The sequence below is a fragment of the Myotis daubentonii genome, chromosome 9, assembly GCF_963259705.1.
Source record: "Myotis daubentonii chromosome 9, mMyoDau2.1, whole genome shotgun sequence".
NCBI lineage: Eukaryota > Metazoa > Chordata > Mammalia > Chiroptera > Vespertilionidae > Myotis > Myotis daubentonii.
In genome coordinates, this window is record NC_081848.1 from 37462731 (window position 1) to 37478872 (window position 16142).

Below are 16142 nucleotides of genomic sequence, written 5' to 3' on the forward strand. Positions count from 1 at the left end.
CAACCAGAAGTCAGTCCTGCAGGGGTTGTCTTGGAAATGGCTGCGCCCTCCCCTAGCTATTTCCCGGAGGGCAAGGTTTCAGGCAGGAACCCACCCTCGGAGTGGAGCATGGAAGTACTGAGTTCTGGGTTGCCTTGTCAAGGGCTGCGCCCTCCCGGAGCTTTTTCCTGCGAGGCCTGAGGGAAGAACCCACCCTCGGAGCGCCAGGAGCACCCAGCAGCAGTCAGTCCTGAGTTGCTGAGGCAGAGGCCACAGCATGGTAGAACTCTGGGTCTGGCCCAACAGGGGGCGTGGCCGGCCTTCAAACCAGACCCTGACAGTAGGGAGGAGGCAGCCCTATTCCTCACAGAATCTGCTGTTGGATAGCTTGCTGTCAGTGGCCTGCCAGCCAGGAACCCCATTCACCTGCACGCCAGATCCTGACAGGAGGGAGGAGGGAGGAGGGAGCCCCATTCCTCACAGAATCGACAGGTGGCCAGCTTGCTGTCAGGGGCCTGCCTGCTAGGAATCCTACTCACCTGCATATCTGTATAAAGTTTTAATACATTATATTAGAGGTCATGGTGGTATTGTTTTACCCACAGTATCTACAGGAATTGCTGCAAATTTACTTCTTGGTGGAAGCACCTTTCATTCTGAATATAAATTATCGATTCCATTAAATGAAACTTCAATTTCTAGACTCGATATAAACAGTGAAGTTGCTAAAACTATTAAAAAGGCCCAACTTCTCATTATTGATAAATGCACCATGGCATCCAGTCATGCTATAAACACCATACACAGATTACTAAGAGAAATTATGAGTCTGAATGTTATATTTGGTGGGAAAGTTCTCCTTCTTGGAGGGGATTTTCGACAATGTCTCAGTATTGTATCGCATGCTATGCAATCAGCCATACTACAAACGAGTTTAAAGTACTGCAATGTTTGGGGATGTTTCACAAAGTTGTCTCTTACAACAAATATGAGATCAGAGGATTCTGCTTATAGTAAATGGTTAGTAAAACTTGGAGATGGCAAACTTGATAGCAGTTTTCATTTAGGAATGGATATTATTGAAATCCCCTGTGAAATGATTTGTAATGGATCTATTATTGAAGCTACCTTTGGAAATACTATATCTATAGATAATATTACAAATATATCTAAACATGCAATTCTTTGTCCAAAAAATGAGCATGTTCAAAAATTAAATGAAACAATTTTGGATATACTTGATGGAGATTTTCACACATATTTGAGTGATGATTCCATTGATTCCACAGATGACGCTGAACAGGAAAATTTTCCCATTGAATTTCTTAATAGTATTACTCCTTTGGGAATGCCGTGCCATAAATTAAAATTGAAAGTGGGTGCAATCATCATACTATTGAGAAATCTCAATAGTAAATGGGGTCTTTGTAATGGTACCAGATTTATTATCAAAAGATTACGACCTAACATTATTGAAGCTGAAGTATTAACAGGATCTGCAGAGGGAGAGGTTGTTCTGATTCCAAGAATTAATTTGTCCCCATCTGACACTGGCCTCCCATTTAAATTGATTCGACAACAGTTTCCTGTGATGCCAGCATTTGTGATGACTATTAAAAAATCACAAGGACAAACTCTATATAGAGTAAGCATATTCCTACCTGAACCCATTTTTGCACATGGTCAGTTTTATGTTGCTTTCTCTCAAGTTTGAAGAGCATATGACATTACAGTTAAAGTTCTAAATACTTCATCACAAGGGAAATTAGTCAAGCACTCTGAAAGTGTTTTCATTCTTTTATATATATATATATATATATATATATATATATATATATATATATATATATTATTGATTTTTTACAGAGAGGAAGGGAGAGGGATAGAGAGTTAGAAACATTGATGAGAGAGAAGCATTGATCAGCTGCCTCCTGCATACCCCCTAATGGGGATGTGCCTGCAACCAAGGTACATGCCCTTGACCGGAATCAAACCTGGGACTGTTCAGTCCCCAGGCCGATGCTCTATCCAGTGAGCCAAACCGGCCAGGGCTGTTTTCACTCTTAATGTGGTGTGCAGGGAGATATTAGAATAAGTTTAATCACTTTATCAGTCATTGTTTGCATCACTGTTGTTTTTATATCATGTTTTTGTTGTTTTCAGACCATGTTTTTGTCGTTTTTATATCATGCCTCTGTTGTTGTTATATCCTTTTGTTACTGTTTATTTATTAATAAATCTATATATTATTTTCATATACATTTTACTAATTTCCTTTCATCTCTCACACTTCTATTATAGAGAAAGGGCAAATAGCAATATTAAAATATCTCTGCTAATTAATTCCCTTTTTAAAAAAAATATATTTTATTGATTTTTTACAGAGAGGAAGGGAGAGGGATAGAGAGTTAGAAACATCGATGAGAGAGAAACATTGAACAGCTGCCTCCTGTACACTCCCCACTGGGGATGTGCCCACAATCAAGGTACATGCCCTTGACAGGAATCAAACCTGGGACCCTTGAGTCCGCAGGCTGATACTCTATCCACTAAATCAAACCAGTTAGGGCAATTGATTCCCTTTTAATGTGCATGAATTTTGTGCACTGGGCTACTAGTTTAATATAAAAACCAGGACACTTTGCAAAAAAATATGGATTTTCGTCATCTCTTAGAAAGTCAGATTTGGCAACACTGGGCTGCCCTGCTCTGCCCACTTTTCAGAGCCACCTCTCAAGTGCACGATTCTCCAAATCCACTACATAGACCATCATGTCACTTCCCTGAGCCGTGGTTTCATACCTCCATGTGGCGTCCTCCATGGGTACTAAATGGCAGCTGCTCCTTTCGGAGGGGCATGAGTTCTTGAGTTTGCCACAGTCTCCACCCCTCCTTATTGCCTTACTCCTACAGGCATTTGGGTTTACCACTCTGGACTTCCCCTTCACTGAAACCCAAAGTTCATATCCTTAAGGTTTCGCATGAGGCATATATAATACCTACTCACAAACTACTGATTTATACAAGTGCAGAGCACAGGGTATGGAACAAGGCCCCATTTGGTTCCTTTCCCTCTCCTATATTCCCACAGCAGGACTGAAGAAGTGGGTGTGGCCATTGCCATTTTACAAATGAAAAAACCAAGGCTTAGGGAAGTAAAACAATGGTCCGTGTAATGGTTTGGAGCAGGGGTCCTCAAACTTTTTAAACAGGGGGCCAGTTCACTGTCCCTCAGACCATTGGAGGGCTGTACTATAGTTAAAAAACAAACAAACTATGAACAAATTCCTATGCACAGAGCGGCGGCAAAAACACCCAGCGGGCCGGATAAATGTTTTCGGCGGGCCCCATGTGGCCCGCGGGTCATAGTTTGAGGACCCCTGGGGAGGCTCAAGCACTTGAGAGGCAGCTCTGCAGAGTGGGCAGAGGATGGCCGGAGGTCCCTGCCCCTTCGGGGACTCCAGTTTCCTCCTCTGTAAAGTCAGGTCACTGCCCTAAATCAGAGATTCTTAATGTGAGCACGTGGCTGGGGGAAAAGTTAGCATTTTCTTCCATTGTGGATGTAGGCAATAAACCACAATAGCATTAGATGTCTCCTGGACTTTGTTATCAGGAGGAATCAGATATTGTTGTTGCAGATACATCAGAATAGCATTTGCACTCATTACTCCTTCAAGGCTAGGAGGGTTATTAGACCTGCCTCCAGATCTTGTTAGAAATATTGACTTATAAAAGAAATAAAAATATTAGTGTACCACAGCGTTATGAGTTTAACATTTTGATAACCATTTCAATACAATTGGTTCCCACTGTCATCCTAGGGATTTTATTTTATGCAATTAGAAACATTTTTCTGGGAAAGGTGAACCCCCTTATCCCAGATGTTTTCCAGTTATCTGAATACCTGGGACTCCAGGACCCTTGAGTTTCAGGCCCAGGGGCACTCATTTAGCAGCCCAGCCCACACTGTGTCCACACCTGCGGCAGCTTCAGGGGCCATTCCCTGGACCCTGTCTGCCTAGTTGGTATTCACTTACCTCAGGCCAATGTCTCCCAATTTGTTGGTGGCCAAAGATGTCTGAGAAGGCTGGACAGGGCCAGAGGAGCAGGGATGGAGTCCCCATCTGAGCCTCCCCTGAGGCTCCTGTGCTGGGGAGTGCTGGGTGCTCGGCTAAGTCTACAGACACTCAGTCTCCACCCACCCACCTGGGTTCTTCCCTGCAGATCCTTGTGCAGGAACCCTGCCTGGGGGCCTGGGCACTTCTGGGAAGGAAGCCAAGCTGTAGAGAGGGCAAAGGCCTCATCAGGGTCAGAGGAGTGACCAGAGCCCATCCAGGCTGATGTCCATTTCCTAGAACTCGCGACCCCTTCTCGGCTTACCTGGGGGCAGCCTTTCCCTGTGAAGGTGAATCTTTACGTCATCTTTTCTCGCACATTCGTACTCAGCACTTTTCTTTGGAGAGCTGACCTCTCCTTCCTTTTTCTCAATAGTATTTATTTTTATTTATTTGTTTGTTTTAACAGTTCAGATTTTCTCCTAAGAGTTCAGTTTCGTCCCCTAGGGAGCTTCACTGCTGAGTTTTCAGACACCTTCTACACATCAGAAGAAGGATGCAAATTAATTGGCTATTTCCTGAAATCTCCATAGCAACCATTGGAATTCATCTAAATTTAGCTTTGACCCTGGAGACAGGGGAAAGGTCCAAGCTTGCAGTCTCATCATATTGATTATTCTTTCATCAAATATTGATTGAGCCTTTGTGTCAGGAATCAGGCCATGCAGTGGGGATAACAAGATGACACGGTCCCTGTCCACCTAGGGCTTCCTCTCAAGACAGGCAGTGAACAGGTAGTTCAGGGCTGCGGACTGTAACAAAAGAGCAGTGGACCCTTTGAGGAGCTGACTGTCTAAGGTTCATCAGCAAAAGCCGTTCAAAGTATATGCCCTTTAAGCTGAAACCCAGAAGGTAAATAGAATTGAACTGGGGAAGTTCTAGACATCAGGGCAGCATGTGTGTCAATACAGGAAACAGAAGAGAATAAGGAGGGAAGCAGACAGGGAGGTTGGAGGGATAGAGAGGGCCCAAAGAGGAAGACTGTATAAACAGATGGAGAGTTTGAATGCATCTTGAGGACCGTGGAAAGCCACCAAACTTTTAACAGAAGAAAGACATGATCAGATAGCACTTTTTAAGACCAGGCTTGGTGCAGAAGGCTGAGGGGGATGCGAAGTGAGGCAGGGAAACTTGCTAAGAGAGTCTTGTCATGAGAGAAGATGGTCTTTTGGGCTAAGGTGTTATCTGATTGGTACAGACCTGGGGATGGATTTGAGAGGTCTTTATAAGGGGGACAAAGTGACCAATGAGCAGGAAAAAGTCAAACCCAGAAAGGCTCCGCCTTCTTCCTGTCTCCCGAGTGTCCATAGGTAGCTGAGACCATGACCTTACCCGGCAGGGCAGGCAGACCCTCCGTGGCTGCCATGCACCCTTGATGCTCCGTGGCATCAGCCCTGTGTCTTCATTGCTTGGTGCCTAAAGTCATGGGAAAATCTGAGCAGATACAGACAGAAGGGTGGGGCAAGCAGCACTGCCCCATCATTCCATTCTTTATGTCACTCAGGTCTTCTTTATTGAGAATTGACATGGTAAATCTAACTTCTGTGCTCCCTGCCATCCCCAAGTTCATGATAGAGTTCCCCAAATAAATATGTGACAATGAAATGTGGGAAGTCCAGGATCACGAGCAGAGGTGAAATGCAAAATATTTAACAGCCTGGACAGCAGGTCACAGGCCTCTGTCATCATGCCTCAGGAGGAGCCGGGGGCCTTCCATGTGCCACACCTTAGCCTCTGGACTGTGGGGGTGGGAGGCAGGGTCCTGAGAGGAGCTCAGGTCCTGGTGGGAGGCATCCAGGAGCTTGGGCAGTGACTATATAGCAACTGGTGTGGAAGTATTTCCATATTTTAGCCACAGGCACAAACGTCTGGTGTGTACTTGCTGATCTAGACTGGGAGTCTGGGAAGGCTTCCCAGAGGAAGTGACATTTGAGCTGAGATATGAAGGAAGGGCCTGCTCAGCTGGGAGTAGTGGTAGCAGAATCAGCTTGTGTAAATGCTCTGAAACAGGACAGACAGTGAGATGTTTGAGGAAATGAAAGGGGAGGGGCATATGGTGAGAGGAGACAGAGCTACCAGCAGGAGCCAGGCTCTCTGGGTCCTGGAGATGGGGGCGGGATCACATTTTCAGGATGCAGGGAGGCCATGTTGGGAGGCCACTGCAGAGGTTCAGGTGGGAGATCACTGTGGCTTGGACTAACGTAGTGCAGGCAGAGACGGTGAGAAGTGGACAGGATTGGGAGAGTTAGAACCAGCAGAATTTGATGATGAGTTAATATGGGGATGAAGTGAAGGGGTGGGGTGTCATGGGGTGGCGTAGGTTTCTAGTTTGTGCTGCAAGTGGCATCACTCACTGAGGTGGAGACCAGCAGAAGAGGACCCTTTGGAGGTCAAGATTAGAGGTCATGGAGAGTTTGAGGCTGACAGGTCGGTCTCAGTATCTAGACACAGTCTTCTAGTTCCTGCTCTAAGGAATTAGGGCAAGTCACTTCACCCATCTGAGGCTCCTTGTCCTCAACTATAAAACTGGGGAAGTAACACCTGCTTTATAGGGTTGTTGTCAAGGTTGTTATGAACACGGATGGGAAGCACCTCACCCATCATAAGCGGCAATGACCATTGGCAGCCACTGGCAGCAATTTATTTTAATTAAACATATATGCTCAGGAATCTTACAAGGTCCTGTCATAATGAGGCCCATCTGGTTCATTTCCTCCTTTCCGAATAAAGTTCCGAGTCCGTGACTGTGGTGGTGATGAGGACGATGATGAAGATGATGGTGGCGATGATGATTCTGTTTACTCTGCTGTTTCAAGCATATTAAGCATCTGCCTCCATCATTTGAGGAGCCGGTGTTGTGCAGGGGAAGGATCACTGGGCTCAGATTCAACTATTTGTGCTCCATTCCCACCTCGGCAGCCTTGGGCAGGTCATGGAGTCTCTCTGAGCCTTAGTTTCTCCAGTTGTGAAGTGGGGTGGTGACATTACCTCCCAGGATGGCTATAGAATTCAAACTGAATGGCTTTGAGTGGAGTTAATGTAATGCCCGTTGCCAGATGCATGGTTATGCTTTAAAGCTACTGCCTCTCTCTTTCTTATGTGACCCTAGTTCTTGTGCCTTAGGGAAGTGGGAAGTGGCATCAGGCCCTTCCCAGGGGGACCTCAGCCTCATTTATGCCTTCTCCTGCTATCCCCTGTCCATCACTGTAACCCAGCCAAGAAGGCCACACCACTTCCTCCTCATGCACCCTCCCTCGACCTGGAATTCCCTTGTCCTACCCTCTGCCAGTCAAATGCCTTTTGAGTCCCCAGGGCCCAGGCAAGTGCCACGTTTTTCACAAAGCATTTCTGATTCTCTAGAGGAGACTCTGCACTCTGTCTCTTGTCCCCACAGCGCTGTCACTTGGCCCTCCTTTAGACACATCAAGCACTCAGCTCTGGGCTACAGTACAGACCTGTGTCCTTGACTATAGACCTCTTGGACCCACAACCTTGCTGTTACAATCTCATACCTACCCTCAAACCTGAACCCAGGTTCACACACAAAGATAATTTAGCTGAATAGGATTGAATTAAGTTGACTGATTGAGGCTGGGGCAGCATCTCAGCCCCCTCACCATGGCTCCAGGCGAGGACCATGAAACAGCACAGGGATGGAAAGGCCTGCAGCAAAGGATGCTCTGGCCCAGCTACTAGTAAGTCATCCAGGTTTGGGATGGATGGTTTTGTACTTGTTGCCTGAGAGGACCCTTGTCAGGGCAGCTCCAAGGTAGCCATGCCCACAACGGTAACTAGGCAACTGAAGTCATGCTGCTTTGAGGAGCTGGGCAGGGGCACTAGCAATCTCATGAAAAAGTCAGAGACCCTCCCATTTGGCCTGGGTCAGCCTCAGCTCCATGGCTCTCCCTGACCTAGTCTCACCCCTCCAGTCCATCCTCTCTGCAGCCAGAATGATAGCTCTGAAGGACACACCTGGCCCTTTCATTGCCCAGCTTAAAACCCGTTGATGGATGAGCCCATTACTGGAACCAGGACTGCTAGGCCCTCCAGGCTCCTGCCCTGCATCCTTCCTAGTGCCCATGCTCCTTCTGCTTCTTCCTTTTCTCAGAGTGTGTCCACATTTCCTACCTCCTCCCATGGACCTTTCTGTTTTGCAAACACTGTGCTCACGAGTCCTGTTTGAAATCTGTCTTCCCCAGTCGCATCCTGGTAGACTTGACCCCTTCCTGGCTGGATCCCACTGTAGATCACAGTCTCTCCCATCCCCTGCTCTCCCCTCATGCTACCTGTAACACATGGTACCTGTTAGTGCTGGGAGCATGTCTCATTCACCATCACTAGCAGTGGGTATTATAAGAGTGGTGCATGCTGTTCTGACCTGACTTGCAGGCCCAGCTAGTTTTTTGAGAAATGCTGTTTCTCAGAATTCTCACAACAGCCCTGGAAGGTGGGGATAAGGATCTCCATTCTGCAGATGAGGAAGCTCAGAGAGGTTAAGTCGCTTTCTCCCTGTCACACAGCTCATCGGAGTCAGAGATGGCATTTGAACATGGATCAGGCCCATGCCATTTCCATCTCCCTGGCCACCAATTCTAACCTGGGACTGACCCACAGGGGGAGGCAGCCAGCAATGGCTTGCTGATGAAAGGATAAGCCTGAGGCTGCTGGGTAGAAAAGTTGATGTTACAAGAAGAGCTGACCAGCTTGGCTTTTAAGAGTTAAAAAGGCTCTCTTACATGGTTCCATGGGTCTGGTTGAAAAGAAGTGAGGAGATCACGCAACATTTTAGGTTATCATTGGATTTTCCATGTTTTTGGGTAAATAAATAAAACCCATCCTTATCTCTGCCACGCAGCATAGAAAATGACCTCTCTCTGAAAGCAACTTGAGTCTCCCTGACTGGGGTCAACTTGGGTTGGGGGCCCAGAGGAGGACTCAGCCAGCCTTCCAAAGGCCAATTAAGGCATTGCCATTTCACGCTTCCTCCGCCAAGCTGTGGGGGGTTCTGAGGTTGTTTGGGCCAAGGCCCTGTGTCCAGAGGGCAGTTTCCTCATTCTAAATAGCTTCATACCATCCTGTTCTCACACACAAAAAAGAAAACTGACCAACAGTGTGCTAGTCGCGGCCTGTCAGGCACAGGGGCACATGACGGACTTTGAACATGATCTTCCATGGAATAGGCAGCTGTTAATGGTGAGATGATCCCATTTTCATTTTAAAAATCCTTTAGTTTCTGGGTGGTGAGAAAATTGGAGAAGAGGATGTGGGAGAAGAGTTAGGATGTGCTGTGGTCTAGGTGAGAAATGGTGGTGGTGGCACTGGAGAGGGGTAAACGTGAGCAGGAGTAAGGTCTGCTTAGGAAGTGGGACGGAGAGGACTTGGTGGCTCGTTGGCTATGGGTAGTGACATGCAGTAAGACGTCAAGGCAGGCAGGCTTCTGGTGGGGCCTCTACTAGACGCTGGTGCCACTCACAGTGATTAAACAGGCAGAAGGCAAGAATCAAGGCAAAAGACAAATGGCAAGCCCTATGTACCAAACAAGAAAGAGACTACTAACTTCTGACCGAGAAATGGGGAAAGGACAGTGACCTTGAAGTTCCTAAAACAAGTAGTCCAAATGGCCATGAAACAGAAAAAATATTCAACTGATATCCAAAACATGGAGATTAAAATATCTAGGCTCCATTTAATGCATCACATTGGCAAAGGGAAGGAGACGAAGGAGAAGGAGAAGGAGAAGGAGAAGGAGAAGGAGAAGGAGAAGGAGAAGGAGAAGGAGAAGGAGAAGGAGAAGGAGAAGGAGAAGGAGAAGGAGAAGGAGAAGGAGAAGGAGAAGGAGAAGGAGAAAGCCCGCTAACGCCTCATATTGATGAGAGCATGAGGAATTGGCATGTCCATATATTGCTGGTAGAAATATAAAATGGTGCAGTATTTTGTGGGAGGCAGTTAATATTTTTTTAAATGTTAAGTTGTATATATGCACAAATATTAGGGTATCTTTATGACTAGAGAAAAATTGGAAACTACCTATATGTCTATCAGTAAGAGATTAATTGTGTATCTATGTAACCACTTAAAAATAAGATTAACATTAGTGTGTATAGTATGATCCCATTTGGTAAAGTATCTGGTTGCGTTGTTTGTGGATGTCTGTGTGGGGGGTATTTATCCTAGAAAGTTGAGAAGGGAATATATCTAAAATCATATTGTGAGTGGTAGGTGAGTTTTTATTATATTTAATGTACTTGAGTAAGATGAAAAAATAATATTTTAAACAAAGAGAAGACAATAACTGCAATATAACAGAAACTGTGATTAAAGTGTTATCAAAGGGCCCGGCTGGCATTGCTCAGTGGATTGAGCATCCTCCCATGCACCAAGGGGTCACTGGTTCAATTCCCAGTCAGGGCACAGGCCTGAGTTCCAGGCTCAATCCTCAGTAGGGGGTGTGCATGAGGCAGCCAATCAATGTTTCTCTCTCATCGATGTTTCTGACTCTCCCTTGCCCTTGCTTTCTCTCTCTCTCAAAAACAAACACACACACACACACACAGACACAAACAACAACAACAACAAAATATTAAAAAATAAAAGTGTTACTGTATGGAACCCAGGGATGGGAGTGACAAATGCTGACTCGGGTGGCTGGAAAGGCTTCCTGGAAGAGGTGTCATTGGAAGGAGTATGAATAATCAGTTATGTTTGTTTGGTTTTTCCGTTTCTGCACAAGGAGACATGGGAACTTGACAAAGGCAAAGCCTGAGCCAATTGTGTAGCCCTTTCCCTGAGTTTGCTCTCTGGTCATAAAAATTCCTGCCAATTAATTTTAAACCAGGTGACAGGAAGTGGAAGCTTAGAGCTCTAGAAAGACACCAGCAGCTTCGGCCAGTGTTCCTTGCAGTCGCTTTGCCACTTTCCCCCAGGCCCCGGACCCAGTGGGATTTTATCCTCATTGGCAGTGGCAATGGCATTCCTGGACACTCTGTTATCAGCCCTTTCTAGTTCCTTGGTTACTATCTTGAATCTTTGACTAAAGAATCACTTTCACTTCACATTTTCTCAACTTGGTTTTAGCAATTATGCAGCTTCTTATCAAAGTGCCCTTTTGGGAACTTAAATATGCATTGATACGATCTACTTACTTACTGTGTGGAAAACCCGGTGACCCGACAGAACGGAATGACCTGCCTGGATTGGGGAAAGGAGCTTAATTGGTGGCCTGATGCCACGGAATTGCAAATTTGGGGTTTGATGAGGACCGGAAGGGAAACTGAATACACTCTCAGAGCACAGGGTCAGGAGTGGGCTGGTGAGCCCACGTCCCAGTGCCTTTAGTTATTAGCGATGTAACCTCAGGCAACTCTCTGGACATATAGTAAGTGTTAATTGATTTTGCTGTTTCAGCTTTGAGATGTGACTTTGGTTCTAAGGTCTGGCTGCAGCATAGTGAGGGAGCTGAGACCATCCCTCCCCAGAGAAAGCAGGCACCACTGGGAGCAGGGTGGTACAGGGATGAGCATTTAAGTTTCAGAAGTTATTTCTTTAATGAGCACTAAAAATATATATGTATTCACAGCACCCAAACCTATGACTTCATAGATAGTTTATATAGAATTGGCGTGATTAAAAATTCCTTTAAATTTGTTAGCAACCATTTTGCAATTATGGAATCTTTCTTAGTGGCGAGACTGCCTTTTACTGGACCACAGAGAGAAGAGGGAAAGAAGTAAAGAGCTGCTGGAACTTTTAAAAAATCCGTTAACAATAAAGTTAAGCAAAAAAAAAAATGTGAATTGATTTGGGAAAATTAAATGATAGCAGAGGTAAGATATCAATATAGTGAAAATGGTACCAAAATGACTGCAGCAGGCCGTGGCTGGGTCGCTGAAACTCACTGAGTGGCAGTTTTCTCATCGGTAGTATCTCTCAGGGTGGTTATGAAGATGATGAGATAATGTCTGTAGATACTGTTGGCTCAATCGCTGTCACAAATAGATGATTTTCCTTCCCTTTTTTAAGTTAAAAGTGACCTCTCAGATTGGCCAGTGTGGTTTCCTTGTTTTCCAGATGAGGTACCTGAACTCCAATGGGGGAAAGACCAGCTGAGGACTCCTGAGATCACATGCTCCTCACTAGGCTCAGATGTGCACAGGGCCTACCAGGGACCTGAAAAGTCTTAGGGAGACTGACAAAGGCATGGGAATAAAAATTGACCAATAATGCAGGCCACAGTGATGGGACAGCCCTGGGACAGAGAGGGGGAATTACTGATGGGCAGGGTGCTTTTCAGTATAGTGCACTGTCACAGCCCTTCTCCGCAAAATGGGAAACTCTATGTATAAAAGAAAAGAATTTGGAAAAATACCCAAAATGTTAGACGTAAATAGAGAAAGTGGCATTTTCCTCTGCTCTATTTCTCCTGGTATTTAATGGTGCTTTGCATTTTGGCCTCTGTGAACAATAAAAGTAACTGCCAGAATGATTGGAAGGCTGAGTTTTCTGTAGCAAGAGTTGGGCACCATCAGTGCCCTGTTTGTCATATAACTACCCATTATCATACTTCATCTCTGATGATCTCCCTTCATTTTTGAAATCATTCCCCTCTTGTTTCTGACCATTAGCAATTTTCCCATTTACCTGGGATCATAAGTAGTTGGTAAGCAATATTAGGTATAAACCGATGATGCACTTGAGTCCAGCAGTCTGCAGGGACTCATTGTCATTGTCTTCTTGTTTTGCAGATGGAAACACTGAGACTCAGAGAGGGCTGGTGATCTCTGCGGCACTCGGTCAGCAGGTAAGTGATAATGCTGAAAGTGAGCCTGACACACGATACAGGTCTCGTCACCAATCTCTGCGGCCCGTTGTCTCAATCTTGTGACTTTTCTGATTTGTGCAATTCAAGTCAGGAAGTAAGATGAGTTGTTTTGAGGCGCTTAGGTATTATTTGCGCTTGCGGTTTCTGTTTGTTCCTACCGTCGGGTTGGAATGGTTAGCAGGTGAGTCTGTGAAGGCCTCTCAGGCATTGCCTGGACCAGGTGGGATCTGTCCCTGAGAATGGCAGAGGTCATTCAAACCTGGCCCAGGTTGTGCCGAGTGTGACATCATTGAACCTTCAATAGACACAACTGCTGTGTCTAGAACAGAGAGCCCTGGACTAGGGGGTCAGGGGACCTGGGTTCCAGTCCCGCCATAAGCTGCTCTGTGACCTTGAACGAGCCACTCAACTCGTGGTGTCCCTCGCTTTTCATTCTTTCTTTTAAACTTTCCCCTCAGAATATCTGGTGCCAGACTCTGTGCCAGGCTTGGGGGATAACACGATACATACAACGCAGGCTTTGCCCTTGAGGCATGCATTGCCCAATTGATGAGCTCTTCCATTTCTTCATTACTGTCTCATCGTGAGAATTGCTAGCATCTGCTTTGGTGTTTACAATCAGTAGAACATTTTGCTGTCTTCCCCGAAACTCCATAAGATGAAAAAAAAAAAAAGCGATTGCTCTTTTGCAGAGGAGAAAACGATGGCTTAGAGAGTTGGCCAAGGCCACATGGTGAATAAGGGTTAGCATTGACCTTGAAATCCAGAGCATCTGTTTCTGCCAAAAGCCACTGCTTCACCTGATGGCTGGGGCACTTGAGCAGGCATTTTAGTGACTCTGCCCCTCAGCAGGGGGTCAATGTTGGGGTGACCAGCACTAGGGCGGCCCCCATGCCGATGGAGGAATTCCTTTCTGCGAGGGGTAATCTCCTGTGTGTGGTAGGTTAATCCAGACAGCAAGGCCTTCTCTGCCTGAGCGTGAGGGCAGCCTTGGGCCCTGGGTAAACTGATAACCAGAGGAAAACATGCAGAAGGCCCAGGGCCAGGCCCACCACCCTGGGAGCTGGGACGCAGCATAACAGAGAGAGTCTGCCCGGGGCCTGGATGCACACCCCCTTCTGCAGTGACCCTACTGCTCTGCTGTGTCCCACCAAAGCTGAGCGATCCCCGATCCCCGTAGCTTCTGCTGGGGCAGAGGTGCCTGGCCTCAGGCAAGACGTGGAGAATGATATGGATCCAAGGCTGCACTGTTTGTTTGTGGGGATGACAACTGCTCGAGCAGGAAGCTCTGGGGCTCCCTCAGAGTCTGGGACTTCAAAGGGTGTTGAACAACCTAGTCAGAGACTAGGCCTGCTTTTCCTTTCCAGTATATTTGTACTGCGTGGATTGTAGCCATCTGTGATGATGTACCCCCATGCATGGGATGTATGGGATGTGTAGGATTTGTGGGGAATGTGTGTGTGCATGTGGGCGTGGGGTGTGTGGGAAGGGTGCGTGCCCGTGTTGTGTGTGTGTGTGTGTGTGTGTGTGTGTGTGTGTGTGTGTATTTAATCTCTAGGAAGCAATTCTTATAAAAAATTCAATTCTTATGGAAACACAGTGTAATTTTTCAACAGGACCCAGAAATGGGCTTTTAATAAGCATCATTAAGCTCTTTGATTACAAGGGGAAGCCAGCCATTCTTTCATCCCGGCTTGGATCACACAGCTCTCCCTTGCCCTGTTCTGTGGGGTCAGGTAAAAACTCCTACTATTCGTACTGGTCTCTCCCAAGCCCTTTCTCCCCCTTTCCTGCCCTCCCCAGCCCCGGCCCTCACACAGGGCTTGTCTGATCTCGCCGCTCGGACTGCACACAGACTGGGCTGGTGTCAGCACTGACAGATGATAGCTGCGGGCGTGCCTGGAGTCTGAGCGCCCCGTTTCCCCTGCTGTCCCAGCAGAAAACTTTAGGGTCTTTGTTCAGGAGGTGCTGAGAGCTGAGAGATCCGGGGCTCCTTCCTTTCCCCGAGGGTCACTTACCATCACCGCCACCCCGCAGGGCTGTGTGTGTGCAAACCCTTTCCTTTATGGATTGGATTTCCCCTTGTCCGACAAGAGAGGAGGCGAGGCCCTGCTGAAAGGCAGGTTTCACTCTACTGAAAGCATCCCTTCAGGTCTCCTAAGGAAGCTGGTTCCCAGAGCGATTATCTTTCCTGAGCCCGGAGCGTGGTGAAAGGAAGCTGGGCGGGCTTAGCAACAGGCTTAGCAGGTGGTGCTACAAGAATGTTCCTTCATGTAAACAGGTCTGGGTTTGTGCAGTTTGGTTCTTCTCTGTGCACTGGCTCAGTTCTGCGCTGGTACGTTCTGATTTGCACGGCTCCTTCTCAGAGGCCCTGCATTCCTGAGCTTCTCTGTGCACTGGCTCAGTTCTGTGCTGGTATGTTCTGATTTGCACGGCTCCTTCTCAGAGGTCCTGCATTCCTGAGGAATGGAGTTCTGCCTGCATCACACCTGTGCACCCCAGCACGGGGGTACGGGGCATGGGGTACAGGGCACGGGGCACAGGGCTGAGTGTGCAGGAGGGGCAGCCAGTGTTAGTGGTCTGGCTCCAGGCAGCAGGTTGCTCAGGTGTGGTACCCATGCCGTGTATCATATAAAAGGTCTGCAGTTAAGTCCTAGCCTGGCCTCTTACTGCACCATACAACTCAGTTTCTCTGTGCCTTGGCCCTGGAGGGCCTGCCCTATTTGGAACATTCTCTCTAGATCTTGCCAGAAACTCCAGGGCAGTGGCTGGCCCAGTCCCCGCGGCTCCAGTCATTGGGTCAGAACTGGCAACAAACCAGATAAGCCACTGAACATCACAATTCTGCCACACATCCCCGGTGGACATGACCTTGAGACCTATCCAGACAGACTGTCCAGGCATGAGGACAAGAGCCATCAGCATCAGTTCTCCAAACACCCTTAGTCACGGCTTTAAAAGACATGTATTAAGCCCTACTATGTGCAAGGCACTGTGGTAACATCTTAGACATATTTTTTTCTAATTTTTATAGGCATTTTCCAGATGATATAGCTAAGTTTCAGAGAAGTTATCATGCCCAGAATACATAAATATTTCATGGAAATGCCTGGATTTGAACCCAGGTGTCTGGACTAGAAGCTTATAGCTTATGTGCTCCACCTCAATGAAGCATGTGCCACACAATAGTTATCAAAAATAAATTAAGAAAAATGGCTGTCACTTAATAG

The 16142-nt window shown here is 46.8% G+C and overlaps 1 protein-coding gene across 1 annotated transcript in view; it reads left to right on the forward strand.

Annotated features, from left to right (window-relative positions):
* The window catches only part of TENM4 (teneurin transmembrane protein 4), a 756175-nt gene that overhangs the window by 139317 nt on the left and 600716 nt on the right, over positions 1-16142 (forward strand). The window contains 1 exon segment of the mRNA XM_059708328.1: positions 12836-12891. The gene's annotated coding sequence lies outside the window, so the exon portion shown is untranslated.